At 36.9% G+C, this 21,371-nt stretch overlaps 1 long non-coding RNA gene across 1 annotated transcript; it reads left to right on the top strand.

Moving 5' to 3' along the window:
* Nucleotides 1–374: 374 nt before the first annotated feature.
* On the top strand, nucleotides 375–21,128 carry LOC125689262 (uncharacterized). The gene is made up of 6 exons (XR_007375150.1): nucleotides 375–432; nucleotides 10,025–10,148; nucleotides 15,979–16,029; nucleotides 16,825–16,975; nucleotides 18,611–18,668; nucleotides 20,474–21,128. It is a non-coding gene; the product is annotated as an uncharacterized LOC125689262 (long non-coding RNA).
* The last annotated feature ends 243 nt before the right edge of the window (nucleotides 21,129–21,371 follow it).

Below are 21,371 nucleotides of genomic sequence, written 5' to 3'. Positions count from 1 at the left end.
CATTATCTGACTGTCTTTCTGTCTGCTTACCTACCCGTGTTGTACCCACCAATCATTCAACTTTGAGAAGGATTCTTATCTAGAGTACATTTAAGCCTTAAATAAGACATATTCTTATACAAAAATTGTAAAAATATTGTAAAGTAAGAAATAAAATACAAGGTAAGATTACTTAGTTATCAGTTCAAATATTTGCTGTACGCATATGCTTTTGATAGAGTAGTGGAGATGGTAAGTCATGACTTGAAACAGTGATTGAGCACCTGTTGTGAAGGCAGCACCAACCCAGGAGAGCTCAGGTGCATGTAATGCACCTGTGTGACTGGAAGGGGTGGAGCCAGGATCCACCCCTTCCTGGAATTCACTTAAGGGTTGGCAGTGGGGGCAAGAGTGTTTTGTTGGAAGTCTGTGCTTACCTGAGGTCTTCTATAGGTAAGCAAACTTTCTTCCTTTGTTTCTGTGTCCATGGCTGCTGTATTTGTGTTTGTCCTCATTTGTTGTAGCTGGAGACTTTGCTACCCCGCTATTATTGCTATGCTCTCCATCACATTATAGCATTACAGATACATTTCCTTTGTTCCTATGCAATCTTAAGTAATAGTAACTTAGGAATAAAATTCTGCTGGTTTAAATTTTTCTACTGGAACTAAAAAAAAGTAGTAACTGTCTGATGTGTTTTCCTGAATGGAAATTAAGTATAAAATGAAATATATCTTTAAAGTTATGCTTTCTGGGTAAGCCTAGGTGAATGAATATGTCACGTGCTGTGTCGTTTTCAATTTCAAGAGACCTGACTTAAGGTTTGAGCTCATTGTTTATCACCAAGCCACAATGCAATGACCTGATTTTCAATGCCAGGGATTTTCTACTTCACAGAACAGCGTGGCCTGTTCTGCTTTGCCAGAGAGACTGGCAGAGACACAGAGAGCTCTCGCATTGCCTGCAAGCATGATGCCTGTCTCTGTAATGCAATGGATGTGGCTACACTACTCTCATTTTTCTGAGTTGATGTTTTGGATATTCAGACAAAATATCCAAAGATTATATAATCTTTAGAATAGTGAACTCTGCTTGTCAACATTAAGCATGATTTATGTTAATTTTTGTTATTTACTTCTTCCACATTGTCTTTAGCTTTTCAGCAGGTGTGGTATATATGCTGAACAATACATATGGTCAAAACCACATCTCAACTTAATAGTCTGGCATCTGTACATCTTTGTTCACAGCTGCAAGGAATAAACAAAGGAAGAATCTGTCTGTATATTCAAGGAGGTGGCATAGTCAATTTATCTTGATGGAAGTATTTAAATCCTTGAATATTGCTGCCTTCTGACCTGCCTTTGATGTCAGTATTTGCTTCTGCTACTCTTCCTATAAAATCCATGTAGACCTTAGTATATGAAATGTTTTTCCTTGTCCATTTATTTGAGGGAAACATGTCTCCAAAGTTCTATGATTGAGGCTCTAGGGAGACCTTGTTGTGGCTTTCTAACCATGGTTAGATTTTAGGAAGAAATTTTTCACTCAGAGGGTGGTGACATATTGAAACAGGTTGTTCAGAGAGTTTGTGGATGCCCCATTCCTGGAGGCATTCAAGACCTCACTGGATGTGGCTCTGGGTAGCCTGGTCTTGTGGTTGGTGACCCTGCCCAAAGCATGGGGGTTGAAACTAGGTGATCATTGTGGTCCTTCTCAACCCAGGCCATTCTATGATTCTATGACTGTAGTGTTTAGAAAGCTAAGTTATGAACTGTATTATTTTTATTAGGCCAAATAAGAAGCCAATTTAATTACAACTTGATTTCTACCACACTAAACCACATCCATTGGAGAAGGCACCTAATATTTGCTTTCTATTCTTTCTTCTTTCCTACTACATCTATATTCACTTCTCTTAGTTTGGCTCGCTGCCAGGTATTTACCCATGTGCTCTTTCAATTTCTCCCCTACACAGAAGAACAGGATAAAATAAGACAAGAAATTTCAAGGGTCATTATAAAGTCAAAGGAGATCAGTTACATATTAGGGGTAAAATAGATTCTCTATGGGTGAATAATTTATATATATAGATAGGCTGGAGAGTTGGTTGGAGTAGACCTTGAGGTTCAACAAGGACAAGAGTAGAGACATACACTTGGAGAGAAATAACTGCATGCATCAGTGCGGATTAGGGACTGACCTGCTGGAAAGGAGCTCTGGAGAAAAGAACCTAGGTGACCTGATGGACAGCAGGTTGACCATGGGTCAGTAGTGTGTGGAGAAGGTCAGTAGTATCCTGGGGTGTACTAAAAATATCATGGCTATCAGGTGAAGGGAGGTGATCCTCCTTCTTTTTGCCATGATAAGGCCATATATGGAGTACTGTGTTCAGTTCTGGGCTCCTCAGTTCATGAAAGAAAGGAGATTTTTAGAGAGAGCCCAGTGGAGGGCCATAAAAATGATTGAGACTGGAACATCTCCATTATGAGGAAAGGCTGGGAGACCTGGGACTGTTCAGCTCAGAGAAGACTAAGAGGGGATCTTATCAATGATGATAAATGTCTAGAATGTGGGATTCAAGTTGATGAGGCCAAGCTCTTTTGTGGTGCCCAGTGGCAGGACAAGGTACAATGGGCACAAACTGGAGCACAGGAAGTTCTGTAGAAACATGAGGAAGAACTTTGCTGCGAGGGTGGCAGAGCACAGGAACAAGCTGCGCAGAGGGGTTGTGGAGTCTCCTTCTTAGGAGATGTTTGGATACTTTTCTGCGAAACCTACTTGTATTAGTAGGGGAGTTGGACTATGTGGTGTTCAGAGATCCCTTACAGTCTCTATGAGTCTGTGATTCTTTGGTTATTAGCAGTTAAAACAGAGTTGGGTGGTGAGAAGCAAAGAAAAACAAAAACACTTTTACACTTTATTTCTGACTTCTCTAGCTTCTCTGTCATGTACAGCACAGGAGGAAGAGGGGTTGCATCTCCCACGTAACAGCAACTCTGCAGCTAATTCCTCACCATGTCTTTCCCCTGCTCCAGCATGAGCTCTTCTCCATGGGCTGCTCTTCCTTCAGGACATAGCCACCTGCTTGGGTGTTAGGTCCTCAGTGGCTGCAGCATGCACATCTGCCCTGGCATAATCCTCTTAATGGGAAACACATAGTCCTCTGCAGGGAAACACATGCTCTGGCACCTGGAGAACATCTTGCCCTTCCTTTTTCTCTCACCTTGATGACTTTAGTGTTATTTATCACATTTTGTGTTTTTTTTTCCCTTGTCCCTCACTATTGGACAGCATTTTGCCCTTTTTCAAATGCTATGCCTCATCTTGGCTTCTGGGTCCAGTGATCCTGTGGTGAGGCCATTGGAGTCAGCTGGAACTGGTCTGGCCTCTATGTACAGAAGAGGCTTGCAGCTCCCTTCCAGTGCCTGCATACAATGTACTTTTATATAATTGTAAGTTAATTTGGTTCAGAAACTGTAGGTGTTCCTGACACCTTCTTTCAACCGATGTTACAAATAAAGTGAATATTAATTTGGGATCTGCTGAGTTCTCATTTCTTGCTCAATGCTAAAATGCAGGCGGTTTTCACCTTAATGATGGCTATTCATTCTACTCATGCTGTGTTTGCAAGGGCAAGGAAAAATAGTCACAGAGCAGTGGCGTAACTGAACTTGTCACCAAGTCACTTGGCTTTTTCTGAACTCCAGTGAAAACAAATGTCTGCTTTGGCAACTCCAAGGACAGTGTTTGTGAGTTTTAAAAGTTATAGAATTAAGAGCATGAACATTAAGCAATCTGGTTGCTAATTAACACTTTACTTTCTTAACCTCTAAAGCTTTGCAAATTTGAATGAAATTGGCTTACTTTATTTTTCTCCTTGTGCTGAATAGTTCTTTTTTAAGAATGCTCAATGCATTTTTTGTCTGTTTTAAAATATTCTTGTCTCTTTTGACTATACAGTATAAAGTGTTTTGGAAGGGACATTAATATCATCAACAGTATTGGAAAGCATTTTCTTTTGGCTGTTTTTTTTTTTTTTTCCTATTTCCCATCCTCCCTCTCTTTTCCTTTCCCCTCCCCCCCCAAGAATATTTTATGTTTATTATGTTTATTATGTTTATTATTTATATATAATATTATAATATTTATGTTTAATATTTTACATAATATTTTACTTATTTTCCTTTTGGAGATGAAACAACAGTCAAATAGGAAATGTAGAATATGTTCCATGTTTTTCCCTTCTGTCTGTGATCAGAAAACTGTAAGAGATGAAAGGGCTTGCGACTTGAATGCTTCCTTTCTGTATTTTATTGAACCCTGGGAATAGTTCTGTATTCTTTTTCCTTCATTCATTTTTCTTCTATCGGCATAAATAAAACTGAGAGGGGGGAGAGGGGGAAGTCAGTTGTCTTCTAAAAATATGGATCTTATTTATTTATTTAGCATAAATTTAACAATAGTCACAGGGAGAAGATCTATTTTCATAGAAGCATTGAGTTGATTTTTTTTTTTTTTATGTAAGATGCTTGGTATTCTTGAAAGTATGATATCCTCTATAAGGATATGACTGTCACACTGAGAGCAGTGCGCATAGCTATACTGCTTGAATTTTTTAATTCTTCCCTTCTGTATTCAGATTTCATATATTACTGTGGCCAATTAAGTAAATCATCTTGAAGTACATGTACTGACTGTATGTATTAGTGTCTGTGTTAAAGTATGATCATTCTATCTTCTTGTAGCTATCAAGAAAAAGTTATAGACTTGAAGAATTGTAATTTAAGTTTCATATTGCTTACTTATAGCTATATGGCAAATACCAAACAGTGATCAGGCAGCTATGAATATAAATCAGATAAATGACTAAATTTACGGAGACCTTATTAAATAAATGACATATATTGTGAATTATGTAAGTGGTTTGGAAATATTTTTTTTCAGTGAGCTAGAATGCTTTCTTCAGAAATATAAAATGCACTGGAATTTAAATCCATTGCACACAACTTTCAAAATATGGCAGAAGTAAGGAACACTAAATGTGCTGTGCATTTAGAATGAAATAAATTATTTTCCGTTTTTCACAATGTATCATTGAATTCCCCCCCTCCCCCCCGGTTCTTTGTTTGTGTATGAAGTAAATCAGGAAAAGCCATTGAAACAGTTTTTCCATTGTTTTACTGCCCAAAATGCAAGAACCTCATTTTAATCTCCCCCTTATTCTAAAATTGCTCTGAGATAACACCATGTGTATTTGAGGCCTGCCTGGCCATGTGCTGTCTCCAGCAACGCACCGTGCAAAGGTCTGCATTGGTATTTGTCAGTCATTTCTTGATGATTTATAACTGAGTTGAAGTCTTTCCTCTCCCCCTCCTCCTTTCCCACTACTGCAGGAATTTGTGATGAATAGGATGGAAAATCTACAGCACGTGTATTAGTTAACAGGAGGCTGTGACTACAGTTCAAATCTGAGCAGAAATCAAGTAGCCTCTGAGGAATTAAAGGGGTTTTAATTCATTTAAGCTGACCAGCCCTGGTTCAACTCTTCTACAACTGCAAGTCTTTAGCATCTAGAGTATCTATTCTGCTCTAAGAGCAAGAAAATATACATCTTTTCCTTCTTTACAGCAAAGTGGTTAGCTTCCTTTTTCATCTGCATGTCAAGCCTTTCTGAGTGACAGAACTGAGGACTACATAATTCAGCTGGAGTTTAGAGCAGAAAGTGTCCCTTGAGGAAACCATGCAATGTTATTATACAGATATTGTGGAAAGAGCCAAAAATAAACATTATGTAGAGCCAAGTCCAGTAACATTTAGACTGATTTAGGTCTCTCGCACTGACAGCTTCTGCTTAAGCCAAAGGCATTTTAGTAGAAAGCTGACAGGACATCTAGACTGTGGAGCAGGTGCTTTAAGTGATGTAAAATGTCTTTCTGGTTCCTCAGATATTCAGTTCTAAGAAACTGGTAGTTTACCTTGTTTCCTTGTAATGGAAATCTGCATGCAGGAAAAGGGAGAAATGCTGTGTTTCTTGGTCTCCATCTCAGCATAAAGAGGAAAAGTTTATGGTATGAAGTCTGGGACACCGTGCTGCTGTAATGATAGACTCTCTGAGACAGTGTTAGGATACTGAAAGAGATGAAGTGTACTCTGGTGAATGTAAAACTAAGCATATGTCTTCACATAAAATCTAATCTAGAACAAAGTTAATACAAATATCACATTAAACCATTTCAGCCTGTTAGTATTGTGGGGTTCTGCATCATTGATGAATGGCTACTGACTGTTACAATTCACAAGTGTATTTTTTCTTCAGGCTTGGATGTCCTAGTTATATATTACCAAATGCTGTGGGGTATTTTATATTCTTTTACTGTTTGCAGGAAGTCCAAAATATATCTTGAATTGGAGGTTTACCAAGTTTCTTGATTATCATACAGTGAGGAAAGGAGCTTTCAAGCTATCTAATCTATCTAACTTATGTGTGTATAAAGTGGTTCTCAAATTTAGCATTTCTCTTGAACTGGCTGCTAACCAACCTCTGTAAGTATGTCTTTCTGACAAAAGTGAAAGAGGACTTATCTTCATTATGTCCAAGGAGTTTAAATATTATATGCTAAGTACTGAAAAAGCCCAAGCTCTAGAGCCAGAGCAGCTGCTGCTGGCGATGTAATATTAATGCACTTAGGAAATTTCAGAGCAGTGAAAAAAAATCTGTTCTCAGTGGGAACACATGGGGAAGGCTGTGGCAAACCTTTGCCAGCAGTTCTTTACCTACCTCAGGTGTTCAGTCTCCAGCATAAGAAAAGCAATAAAATAACTCATGGGTCATGGTCACCAAGCAACTTACTAGTTTCTATGAGTTGCTACTAGTTTCAGATATCAGAGAATGTTCTCTTAGAAAATGATACTGTGTACTTAATGCACATTTGTTTCTACTCTTCTTAGAATTTCTATGATGAGACTGACAGGGAGAAGATGAAGAAAATGTAAAGCAAAGCCTTTTGAGCAAAATACTACCCACACATTTTTGTAGCTCTACAAATCTCAACAGTAGTGCAATTTCAAGCAGTTGTAATTGGGTATCATCATCCTTGAGAATGCTGCATTTTGTTTCCTCTACCAGAAATATTTTATTATGAGTATCAGGAAGATTATTCAAGTAAATTTACTAGAACACTTCTTAGTTATTTGGAAGGGGTGACATTCAGAGGGACATCAACAGGCTTAAAAGGTGAGCCAGGGTGAACCTAATGAGGTTCAACACAGCAAAGTGCAAGGTTTTGCACTTGGGCCAGAGGAATTCCAGGCATCCATACAGATTGGAAGGAGTAGACCTTGAGAGCAGCCCTGCAGAGAAAGACCTGGGAGTCTTGATAGATGGAAAGCATAACATGAGCCAGCAGTGTGCTCTTGCAGCTTGGAAAGCAAATGGTATCCTGGGCTCTGTCAGAAGAGGGGTGGCCAGCAGGGACAGGGAGGTGATTGTGCCTCTGGGCACTGGAGCACGTCCCCTACAAAGACAGGCTGAGGGAGCTGGGCTTGTTCAGCCTGGAGAAAAGAAGGCTGCATGGTGACCTCATTGCAGCCTTTCAGTACTCAAAGGGAGCCTACAAACAGGAGGGGAATCAAATCTCTGAAAGGGTTGATAACAGCAGGACAAGGGGAAATGACTTTAAGTTGAGGGAGGGAAGATTTAGGTTGGATGTCGGGAGGAAGTTCTTTACAGAGAGTGGTGAGGTGCTGGAACAGGCTGCCCAGAGAGGCTGTGGATACCCCCTCCCTGGAGGTGTTCAAGGCCAGACTGGATGGGGCCCTGGGCAGCCTGGTCTAGTATTAAATGTGGAGGTTGGTGGCCCTGCCTGTGGCAGGGGCTTGGAGATTCATGACCCTTAAGGTCCCTTACAACCCTGGCCATTCTGTGATTATCTGTTTCCCTTTATTTCATAGGTAGTAATACATATTAGTATGCATTACATGTTTGTACTTTACTTTCAGTAAATATTGACAGAAAAATTACATAATATTGTGATTACATTTGTATATATGTGTATAGGTCTGCTACCAAGGGCTTTCTATAAAGCTTTACCTGTGTAAAAATTCATACAATACAAAACAACCTAAAACGAAATTATTAATGTAAAATGAAATAAAACAGTTCTTTAAACTCTTGCTAGGCAAGCAAAATCAAGATTTGTTTTTGAAGTATAATCTGTACAAAAATATATTACCAATTTTGCAGTTGGATGAGTGGTATAAAATGTTTATTTTATATATTATAAAATGTTTTAATAATAGTATAAATCAGTCTTTAAAGGATTTAGCTTTGTTTCTTTTGTCTTCTTGAATGTTATTGCAAGTAATTCATCAAACACATGGATAGGAATGTCTCTAAAACAGTGACTGTCTATTCCTATCAATACAGTAGATGCTATCCATTGTATTTCTGGAAGTGAGCACCATAAGAAAATTCTCAATTGCGTATGGGCATTCTGTTGCAAAATAACTTTTAAATTATGTGAATCCAAAGGCAACTATGTGAACATTAGACATACAATAACAACTACTTCATAAGAGAAAGTTTGAAAAGGTCACAATGTTATGGCACTTCTGTGACTAATAATCACTCTTAGCTGGAGAGAAATTCCATTAGATCAGTGGTAAAAATCATTGTAATAGAAACCATACATTTTCATTTAAATCAGTGTGAACATGATTAGGAGGCTCAAGTCAGTGTTAGTTTATGCTTACTTGCATGTCAAATCAGAGCATTATATAATTACTTGCTTATGCTCTTTTGTGCATGTTTGCCTACACAGGCAGTAAATTTACTCTGCTTTTCCTTATAAATTCAATCTTGTTGTATTAAGTTCTCTGGATAACAAAAATAGATTAGATTTCTGTCTATTCCCTCTACAAAAGTAACACAGAAATTCCTAAAAATGTCTTCTTGAAAACCAGGCACTAGAAATTTCTATTAGATCTTTCATGTGATGCTGCTCATTTTTATTACAGTTCCTACTGAAAATTTTTGCTTTTATGGAATTGCTTCTTTTTCATTGGAAAAAAAATAAGTAAAATACAGAGTCAGAGCAAGGTGGATGCTGGAAGGTACTTCTGGAGATCTCAAATTCAACCCTGCTGCTCAAAACAAAGGCACCTATAGCAGGTTGCTCAGAGTTGTATCCAGCTTGGTTTTTAAGATTTACAAAGAGGGAGACTCCAGCAACCACACCGTGCAGTCTGTGTCAGTGCTCAGTCACCCTCATAATGAAAAAATAAGTCTTCATACACATAGATGTGATTTCAGTTTGTCTGTGTTGTCTCTTCTCATTGGGCTACACTTAGAAGAGTCCAGCTCTGCCTTTTCCATACCTTGTCCTCATCAGGTATGTAAACACATTGTTCAGTTTTAACTTGAGTCTTCTCCATGCCAAATAACTCTAGCTCTCTTGGCCTCTCTGTGTATGATAGATATTCCAGTTCTTTCTTTATCTCTGTTGCGCTCCAGTAAATATGTGTCTGTCTCACACTAAGGAGCCTAGAAGTTGATCACCAGGTACTCTTTTGCAGAGCTATTTCCCCTTCAGTTGGCTGGCAGTATTTATTGGAACTCTGAGAAAGGAAATGTTTTTATTGACTATTCACAGAATCACTGAATTGTAGGGATTGGAAGGGACCTCCAGAGATAGAGTCCAACCCCTCTGCCAAAGCAGGTATTCAACCTGCAGCTGACTTGAAAATGTTATTCTGAGGCATATTTTTATCTGCATCAGAACTTACTATAGTCATAAATAAACTGCTAAGTGCTGTATTAAAATGAAAAGAAATGCAAAGAACTGCTCAAGTAAACAACATCTGAACATCTGTGAAATTTAACTATTGTCTTTATATATCTTCTTTTTCACTTGTAACCTACAAAAGTGATTTGAAGTTGGATTGTAAAAAAAAAAAAAAAAAAAAAAAAAAAAAAAACTGACAACAGTTACACCCTTGAAGTTAAGAGTTAGATTAATATTATCCTTCTTCGTTTGCATCCTAGGCTCCCTGTGGAATGAGGAAGGCTCTTACTATTACTGAGATATCTGCTTGAAGGTATTGGAGTCAAAACTGCAAAGGGGTTAATTTATTTTCTAGGTCAAATATTAAATTTTATTTCATCAAAGGTAAGTTTATATGTTTTATACTGTTGATATTTGGTTTGAAATAATAAAATTCACATCCTTGAGATGGATGTATTTTTCCATATCTTTCATTAATTGTAGACTAATAACAGGAAAAAAACCCCAAAAACGTTATTCTGGCCCAATACAAGGCCAGTCTGATCTGTTGAGACTCCCATAAAAGGCTTCACTAATATCTGCAGTATTCAAATTACCAGTGACAAAAGAACTTGGTTGTACCCAGAGCTCCTATCTTATTCATCTCAATTTGTTCATTTTGAACATATTCAGAAAAGACCATTGAAACAAAGAACAAGTTTAGGTTTATTAGTGCATAAACAGATGTACACCAAGATCTTTCCCTGCTATTTAGAATAGCAGTTTGCTTCTCAAATACTTTGATGCCAGGAGACTAGATACCTAGTCTAAATGAGATGGAAGCGAGAAGTAAGCAGATTAAACCCATACTCTTTTACATAGGTGTCTTCATTTTATCTATTTTTGTTCCTTTCACTAAATTATTGTTAGGGCTTCTAGCCTGTCTGACTGCAGTTCTTCAAACTCCTGAGGTGAAGAACAAATAATTTACTGAACAGGCACCATGTAACAGGAGCAATGATTACAAAGGCTATGTAGCCTGCTGGCCTGGTATTCCTTATGATATTTCTCAAAAATGTGAGCTGAAACCACAATATGAAAGGTGAGATGTTGACCCATGAACGTATTCTACTTTTTGGCAGAAAAAGATAGTCATTTTCTGATTTGTTCAAATTAGAAATTGAGGAAAGAGTAAGAATAAGAGATTCCAGAGAAGCAATGGCTTTGTCATAAACTGAGCAAAACTTAAATAGAAAACTGTTCTAGAGAGTAGAAGATTGCAGAACAAAATTGGAAAGGCAAAGTAGAATACAGTTTTCCTAAGAATGGCTAGAAAAGACCATAACATTGACTGAGAGGGAACATAAATATGTTGACTGAATTGATAGTCTCCTTTTGACTTAAACAAGAACTTAGTCCAGATGATGGAGGCACAATAACACTGATTTTAAACCACCTTAAGAACTTTCATTCTTAAAATAGAGAAGATGAGATAAAATACATCTATCTATGTTCGGTTTCTGTAGGAAAAGTTCCCTGAGTCTGGGGGAATATTTTCTGTTTTGCCCCAGGAATGTGATACAGAGCAGTAAGACATCAAGCATAGACAACAGAGGAGAGACTTTCTCATGTGAAAATCGTTATATCCAGCAGCAGATATTCACAGAAATCTCCTGCAGTAAATTTTTTTGTCCAAAACTTACTGCAGCCAGTGAAAGCTTTTCTTAACCTCTTGCTTAGAAACATCTAGTCCCTTTCTTAATTCATCTCAGTCCTCTTACCAGTAGCGGCCATATATGGTTCCCTCTATTTTCCCACTTTTCCTGAAATGTATCAATTATTTTTACCACCTTCATTTACAAAATCATCACCTTGTTCTCACTCAGATCCCTTCTAAAACGGCACTTCTTTTTAAAACACACCAGGAGTAAATTTAAAAGAAAACACTCAAACCCAATATTGCTAGCCTTAACATTTTCAGCTGGGTCTAATCCACTTTGTTTCTGAATCATAGTAGAGGCAGGGAGTGTCTATATTTGTGGATTTTATTAGGTAAGGATACTGTTAGTAGTTATTTAGTAAATAATTTAGTAACAATAATGTTAAGAGATGGCTTTTACAGTTGTCCATCTTCTTTGTTGTATTATATTGGCAGCCTCCTTTTTTTTTTTTTTTTCCCAGAAAAGAACGGCCTCCTGTATTTTGTACAAGGTTGTTTTCCCTATTACAAGATGGTTATCCTCTTTTTGCTTCTAGCTGAGCCTTAGCATGGTTTCTCTAATTCAAATCAAATGTGCACACCGCATTTTTCATCACAATTAAAGACTAGCTCCTGATAGAAAAATAGAATTAGAACGAATTAATTGTTGGTGCTAGTTTGATACCAGATACAAAGAATCTGTTTTTAATTAAGTGTCCCTCTGGTGAAAATGCTGTGTTATAAAAACGACAGCTCAGCATGCATATGAATACTGCATTATAACTTCGATGTCATGTTTGCATAGTTTACTGTTTTATAAAATGTATTGCTGTGCTCTGCCCTACTGGAATTGAATTAAATTATGAAACTCAAGCTGGCACAGAAATAATGGACTGAGGGTGTATCCAACATTACATTCTTCCCACTCCTTCTAATAACAAATAAACCGAAATGTCATCTGGTTCCATTTTTTTGGAGGAAGTAGAGTGGTATAGAAAAGTCAGGAGGGGTTCTTTCATACTTTATAATACTCACATTGCAAGATGATGTAAAATTCTGAAATAACTTTTCCTGGCTGGAGGAATACTCAGAGGAAGATGTTTCAAATGTGACAAACAAGATCTCTTTTGATATGATTTTATTTCAAGCAAAAATTACACTGTGGAACTGTCAGTGCAGCTGCACATATAATTCAGGGCAGAAAATGTAGGAAATACGTCTTCACTTCAAAACAGCGATTGAGACCTTAAGATGAGGTTAGCCCCATGACGCTTTTCAGAACTCCTAGGTTTTAAGTGGCTATCTCTTAGCTATTTTAAATGTGGAAGGCTGCCTGCTCATACACTGTCCTTCCTCAATTCTCCTAGCTAGCATGTCGTGCTTTTCCTACCATCAGCCTCTGCATGTGAGATGATACTTGAACTTCTCAACCTAGTTTTGGATTCTTTTTCTGATCTATACAAGGGAAGAAGACCTAATTGAAAACTGATTATTTAATGTGTTACTGTGTGATATTTAACAGCCATTTCTGCAGTATTTAATAGAGAGTAAATATTTCACTTATCTGTCTTGGCTTTTGGAACCCAAATGTTTTAGTGTCTGGAGAATACTGAAATAGAGGTACTCAATATGCCTGAATACTTTCCCATTTTATCATGGAAACAACATTTTTAAATTTCTTGGAAGCATTTATGCTATATTTTAAGATAAATATAAGAAAGGTTGCATGTCAGATTTTAATTGCTTAGAAAAACTATGAGTTGTTTGAAATATTTATATTGCTTGTAAATAAAGCACTGCTCATTAGTCGTGTTGTGATGAACTAAAATGAATTTAATCTATGAAGTGTAGCACATTCATTCAGAAATAATGTATTAAAAAGCTGTAGTGGAGATTTCTTTCCTGGATTTTTCCAAATTACATGAAGTATGTTTAATTTCTCTTTTACTTTGAGAACAAAACAAAACAAAAAAAAAATTGTGAAAGAACCACAGGGAGAATAAATGTTCTTAGAAGTCCCTTAGGAAGCTATTCCACTGATTTCCATCATTAAGATGAAGGCCTACAGAATTTGGATCACAACCTGTTGATTGTGCTGCAGCCATCTCTGGAAAAATTGGCCATCTTTGTGTAGATTTCTCTTTCAGATTTTCATCTGAGTCTCTGGCTACCATGCATGCTACCGTACTAAACACATTATATCCTATCATAATTTGTACACTGGCATTGAAGAAGAATCTCCAGGAACATTTGAAATATGATACAGAGCAATTCTAAATGGTTAAAATTTGGGGCAAGATGGAGACTGCTGCATTCAATAAAGATGTCAGAGATTTTGACTTAAGTGTGTGAAACATCGTAAATGAGTGATACATCATATGCACAGGTCAGGCTTTCACTTGGATATATAAAATAAAATTGATTTTTTAACAAATTAAATGATCAATCAGCAAGTAAAGAACCCAATAGGAGCAATAACCTGTATCATCAGTTATATAGATATTTTTCCTCTTGAAGGAAGATTCTATCCTTATCTAAATGTAATAGAAGCTTTGCCAGCTGATCAGTTTTCACTCAAGAAGCAATTTCAAATCACCTTCACATTTTATCCAAATGAGCATTCATTTTAAAATAACTGCTCTAGAATTGAGGACAACTGATTCTGAACACTGTAAAATAGACATACTGTTACTCTTTGTGCATGTTTGAATTAGTTAACTCACAATCTTACTCCCAGGAATTTTTGCCTTTTTTATCATTGCAAATTCCTATGAATAGGCTTCATAATAATGTTTGAATATTTGTTCACAATAATAAAGTGAACAAAACAAAGTATTTAAACGTTCTCTGTAGCTTGTTCAGAGTCTGCAACTTTCATCCATATAGATTCTACTGCATTTAGGCCATTATTTATTCTTGTGTTGCACTCTTTATTTTATAACTTTATATGAATAGTAAGTTGACTGATGAAAAGGAGGGTTGCTAACCCATAAATGTAGAAAGAATTTTTCAAGTTCTAAATCCTGCTTGGTCGCAAAGAGAAACAATAGTTGCTAATGTTAAAAATTAGTCAGAGAAGCAGGTCAATATTTCCTTACACGTAGAAAAGAGTAATTAATGAGATGGGAAATGAACCATCTTGTTGAATTCACTGAAAATTAAAGAGATATGAATCAGTTAGAATGACTGAAGCAAAGCTAAAATGATAAAGAGTTTCAGGGTCACCACAGCAGACCGAGCGCTGTCTGCTGCTGTATGAGCCAGTTTTCTGTCTTGTAAATTAATCAATTTTACAGATTGAGAGAATATTCATCTCCCATAATTTAACTGTTAAAAGTTAGTTTAAATTCAGGGTAGTCTCCCTAGGAACAGCTGATGGTGAATGAGAGAAAGAAGGCATTCTTTTAAACTGATTGCATTAAGGTAGGCAACATTAATTATTTCTTGAAGTTACATAACTGCCCATAATGGGCATCAGGACTTGGACTTCTAAAATGAAGAATTTTAGATTAGAGATCAATCCCAATCTTTGCTTATTGCTACAAACCAATTGGCATTTGATTCTGCCAGCTTTGTTTCTCTGTTTTGGCAGGGGAGGGAAAAAAGAGCCATTTTTATTATTAAAAAATAATATTCAAGAAGTATATTTTCAAAGCACCAGTAGCATTACTCAATTTTAGAGTTACACATTCATTTAGAGTGTGTATTTTTTGACTGCAATGCTTAGATAACTTTTTAAGGATCACTTTTAAATTTATGAGGTTTCTTGGAAACAGTAACATTTTAAGAAAAAAGAAACCAAGCCCAAAATAATGAATTAATAATTATGAACCCACATAAATGAATTAGTTAATTATAAGAAAAAGGTTGAGAAGTTGGCCCTTGATACTTTAAGCTGCAGACAATTAGAAATTATGTTGTTGATTCTCTGGGTGCAGAATATGCTCTGCTGTACATTTTAGATTTTGATGAATTGTAATTGTTTAGTTTTGTGATGGTAACCAAGTTAAGTTTTTACAAATAAATGTAGTAGTTTCCTACATTCATATTTATTTTAAGAATTAAATGGTGTTCTAATAGTTCTCTTTTTCTGCGTTGTTGCTTTTTGGCTCTCTTTATAGATCATTTAAATAAAAATGAATTATACAAGAAGTTACAATAGGTTTCTAGTCTAAAAAGTGAGCATTTTTGTTAATTTTATCTCTCTCATTTTATCCTAAGCTATTTGTTTTTATATTCAAAAGCTAATCTGTTTTAGTTATACTTTGAATTTGGTGCTCCACCATGCCAGCATGGAACATCATTATGTTCATCAAAATGACAGCAGTCTCGTATTATGATCAAATCTCTCACATCACTGAGAAGAGAAAGTACCGATACTTCAGCAAAGCATGATAGGAAAACAATTTCTCTATGCTGTTTGAATTATGGTTCCTAACTGTAAAATATAGCAATGAGTTTAATTAAGTTGGAAATCCATATAAATGTATATAAATTTATATACTTATGAATTTGTGTGTATATATATTTAACCAGGAAACAGAAAGGAAACATATCCTGCTTTATCATCAGATCATCTTTCAAGAGGTAGGTCACCCATCTATCCAGAGATGCTGTGGTCATCTTCCAGCATAGTGAAATCTCCGTACACTGACATTTGAAACCACTGAGTTTGCTCCATGCAGACAGCATGATAAGGACCCATTCACCAGCATATTCAGGTTGAATACTAGAAAAAATTTCTTCTCAGAAAGGGTGGTAATGTGTTGGAACTGATGGCTCAGGGAGGTGGTGGAGTCACCGTTCCTGGAGGTGCTCAAGAAACATGTAAATGTAATGCTGAGGATGTAGTTAGTGGGCAGAGTGTGGATAGGTTGACAGTTGGATAGATGGTCTTAGAGATATTTTTGAACCTTCATGATTCCATGAAAACCTTCACAAACTGCTGACACTCTGCAAATTTGCAGAATAATTCTGTTTTGGTTGAATAATTCTGTTTTTTCTATAGCAAAAGTGTCACATGTCTATGTGTTATGTTTCAAATTTTTACGGGGACAGAAGTTTTGCAAGAAATGGTGAACAATTTAAGTTAAGAATATTTTGGATCAGATAGAGGAACAGCAAGATGATTCAGCCAGATTACAATGGCACAACAACACCTTTATCTAAGCCCATACTCTGAAATCAGTGGGAAAGACAATGTTAAGGGAATATGCAGAAACTGGTGCATCATCTCACAGCAAGATTTGGCAATGAGACAATAAACATTGCAAAAACAATATAATATAATGTGTTTCCAACACTAAACAAGATGAATACTTGGATTTTTCTTGGCTTTTTGGTAACAGTAGCAGCCAGTACAATTCTACTGTATCCTTCCAGGTCATTGGTTGCAGCAATTCCTTACACAGGAGTTGTAAGGAAAGAGGCAGAAGGTGGACAGTTACACAAGGGTCCATGAGGTAACCATGAGACGAGATGCAGGCAAAACAGTGTCAAATGGGAAGAGAGATTTCTTAAGGATAACTTAAAAGTGAGTACATGTACAGGTATTTACTTCAGAAGTTTTTCCTAAAACAAGTTGATTTCTGTTGCCTGCTGCTTTATTGTAAACAATGCAGAATGACACAGTGTGAATCTGTATAATTTGAACTGCCTTTATAAACATGCCGTGATTACTGATAATAAAATTAGTCCCTAAGGAAAATAAAATCTGTAATAAGCACCTGAACAGATAATCCTAGTTTCTGCAATATATTTTTTAAAGAAAGGGAAAGAAAACACCAACCCTGTAATTAAAAGTCTGTCTGTCTGTCTGACTGATGTGAGGTACCACAGGTTTAGTGTACACATCCAAACAGGGATCTCTCTTATAACTGAGGAGCTCATCTGCACGTGATTTGCCACAGTAGTTGAGTTGTTCCTGCACTGTTTGCTCAAGGTTCTTGTTACTTTTCTGATAATCTTTCAGAGTACAAAGCAGGCAAGAATAAAATATCTTTGAAGAAAGTGCTGAAGTTATTCTCATAGCAAAAGGCATTGGGCCAGTAACTACAGTCAGTTATCGTTAATTTTAGCTAAATTGAATATTGACTTCAACATTGTTTTTACAATGTCTCATCATTAAGTAATCTGTGAATATTGTTTTGTTTTTGTTTTGCTTTGTTTTCCAGTAGTAAGTTACAGTATGTGGATATAAACAATGGCTATCTTGGAAGTATCAGTGGGAAGCAACTGCTTTCTTAAAAAATGAGGGTGTTTCATTAACAAAAGGAGAATTTCTACCCAAAAGATTTAAATATGCTGGATGCTGTTTGTTTATTTGTTTGTTTTCAGTATTTTACTGGAACTAAGTGCACTGAATTTATTTCAGGTACCTTGTCTCACCAGGTTACCATTAAGTTACAGGCATTATGCAACCATCACATCTATTTTATTCATACCATTGTGGGTTGGTGTACTCTTTCACTAATTAAATACTGATTTGTCAAAGTAACTGTCATTCATTCAAGCCAATATAAGTGCAATTGCCCGTACACTGCTGCCTCCTCAGCCCAGCTGATGCATATTCTGCTAAACGGGAAAACTGCCATCGGATGGACATTTCCGAATGTGCGGATTCCCAGACCTAGCGAGGTGCCAGGGAGGTTGCATCCATCGCTGGAACACCCGGCTTTGGTGGCTCCACCTCTTCCTTTCGAGGAGAGCTGCCCGCCTGGTTTTGGAGCTCTGGCAAAAAGCCTGAGCTCATTGATTACGGATCACTGTTAATAAAGAGCATTTGTAATGCAGCAGTGGTGATACAATCTCCACAGGCCAGTTCATGATGGCCCTTCAGTCTCTACAATTAAGTCGTCCAGCAGGCATGCCCCCTGTTGCAGCTGCTCTGTCAATCTCATTTTGTAGTACAAATGATCTTAGACCCAGTGTTTGACATGGGGTTTTAACACCAAAGAAGGCAATTCTGCAACTTCAAATGAGCCTAATTGGTTGTGCGCTCAGGCGTTCACTCAAGCTGCTTCAGTCCATCAGAGAGAGATTTCCAACTAATTGAACAGCTCAGAAGAAAAAGAACCACGGAAATCACAATGCACTGGGCCGATTGAGAGGGTTTTTTCTTGATAAAAACCTTCAAAATAAGATTTTTTTTTTTATTTTTTTTTTTTAGAAATCAGCCACCTGTCAATCTAAAAAGTGGTTTCATCGGTACAGAAATTCCTAATGAGGTATGGCCTAAAAATCAGGGTCTATTAATAGCAAACTCTACAGGTAACTGTACATTTGTGTAGAGAATGTTTATTTTGAATTGGCAATGTATTTTTCTTTAGACTGGAATGCTTTTCTTAAGGCATATAATAATTATGTGGTAATGGACAGACAGAGGAATGCCATTCAAGCCAGTCTTAGCACTAAAGTGTGTAAAGTTATTCATGCATACAAGTGTTGAGACTGGGCTGGGTGAGATTCTGCTCATGTAAGTATTTGCTTTTTTTCTTTTTTAGCAGAGTTGAATTTAAATTAGAATGTTTGTTCTAGAAAATTATGAAGATATTTTCTCTTCTGAACTGTACCTTTTTTACCTCTTGTTTTCACTCTACTGATTTAAATAACTTCCCTTCCAAGGTCAAATCACAGAGACTTTTGCCCTGATGTTTACATATTGTATGTCTAATAATTCCATATCTATTCCACGAGTGACTCAAACATATAATTTATACAACATTTGTATACGACATTTGAGGTAGTAGTCACATCTGAACTGATGACAGCTCAGCACCTACTTTTTGAAAAGAAATAACGAAGATAAAACTGACAGAATGATATGTATTTATTTCCTAGTTAAATAGGAAGAACCCAAAGATTTTTCCTTCAGTAAATAATACATAACTTTATTTCAATAGGCTTTTTCTGGGAGGAGATGATTAACTCTTTAATAAAGTGCTTCTACACCTGTTCAATTGTTAAGATAGTAACAATAATCCTCTGGTTCCAACTGCCAAACTGGCTTTGCCACTATTTGGATCTTGGTTGTATAGAGGGTTGAACCCATCTTTAAGTTCCTGTAGAATGTTCTATGCACATAGTCAGGGACAGTGCTTGCCCCTGTAATTTTTAAAGTTGTATGACATATACACATATATGTATGTGAGTGCATATATATACCTACACATGCATACAGACATAGCTATATAAATAGAAAATATAAACAAATTGTTCCAGGTTGTGAAAAATTCCTAAAGTTCTGAAGCTTGTGCTTGTACCTGTGTGTATTGCAGCAATGTTTATGCAATTAGACCATAAATTAGTGGTATTTTCCAATAAAATAAAGCCTCAAGTGGCTGCAAGGAATGTAGAACTCCATGAAATCTAAGAGCATCCTTGACCAGCTAATTATGCCATCATTTATTGTTTGCCATGTTTAATGCCGAGTAGCAATGAAGCCCAAAGTACCGAAGTCGCATAAACGCGTGTATGTTAGCATTTCACAGGCATTCATAGAAGTTAACAGCAACACCCCATTTGACTTCAGTAGGAACATAATCAAACACTCCAGTTTCATGAGCAAAGAATGACTCCTGAGTTGTGCAGTGAAGAATAATATCTGCATGTTCATAATGTGCTTTTTCCAATCACTTGAGGTGTTTCTTGCTCCAGTGTTGAATCATTACTCAGAATTTTAAAATTCAAGCATATGTAAGAGGATATAAACATAACATGGTTACTTAGATAAAATATCCTTTTATTTCAGGAATATTTCCTAAATTAAATTAAAACATCATTATGTTTATCTCTCTGAGGAAGTAGTTCAGTGTAAACTATACCTCAAGAATATTTTTTGTAAAATCTGAAGACTTGTACTGTACATATGATATCAAATGCACTTGTAATCCTATAGTAAAGACAGTAATTGCCAAGTGCTTTGTAGGTCCCCTAACAGTGGGATGGAGCTGTAGCTACAGGGATCACTGTTGCTGAACTCAGCAAACAAACTGTCCATGTGATTCCAGATGTTTCTGTTTCTTTGGGGCAGGGGACCTCCCAGGATCAGAATGCCAGCATGTCTGAGGCAGAGAAGCCACCCTTTGACACTGGAAACTCAGTGGTCCTAACCCTAAAGCTCTGCAAGAAATTGAGTTGGATCCTCAGGAGCAGATGGGCTAAACAGATCCATGTTGTCAGCTTCCTTAGCCAATTGCATCTGCCAAAAATCTCATGTTTAATTTGCACACACACAGTATATTTCCAAACTAAAAAAATAAAAAGAACTGAAAATCGTATGCAGAAAAACAGCTGTACTCATTTGTGCTGTTAACCAGCTGAGTCAGCCCCTGAATCGAGCCCTAATTAATTTGTGCACACGGTGTAGCCAACAAAGAGTGACAACAGACAGAAGAATGGACTGTGTTGAGGGGGCTTAGTCTCTAACAGAAAAGATGCCTGAGAAAGGGAGCTTGATGACAGCTAATTGCTGCCCAAAGGACCAAAATAATGGGCAGCCTGGGAGAGACAGAAAAAAGAAGGGGTTGGTGGAAGTAGTCATCAGGTGTTTGCAGTGATTAAGTTCATTGTCCGCACTGTTTACTTTGGTGTTCAGCATTAATGTCCATTTGGAACTGGCACAGTAAGGAGCCTTGTTAAAATAATAAGATCTTAGTGTGCGATGTATTGATGGAGTCAGAACTCCAAGCAAGTGCCCTTGTCACAGTGGATATTCAGTCTGAATGGCATGTAGGGTTCATGCGCTGGGAGCCTTGGAAAGAGCTGAATAGCCTGATGTTTTCACACCGCAGCTCTTGCAGACACTCAACATCTGCACTTAATACAACTTCCTCTAATGGCAACTGTTTAAGTGAGTGATGGCTGAAGAGATTTTTTGCCCTTTAAGATTTGTTCAGTCTGTTAACATCCTGATTTTTTTTAATCGTGGA

This window comes from Lagopus muta, chromosome 2, assembly GCF_023343835.1.
Source record: "Lagopus muta isolate bLagMut1 chromosome 2, bLagMut1 primary, whole genome shotgun sequence".
NCBI lineage: Eukaryota > Metazoa > Chordata > Aves > Galliformes > Phasianidae > Lagopus > Lagopus muta.
Note: the sequence above shows the minus strand (reverse complement) of the source record. Positions and strands in the feature narration are given on the sequence as shown.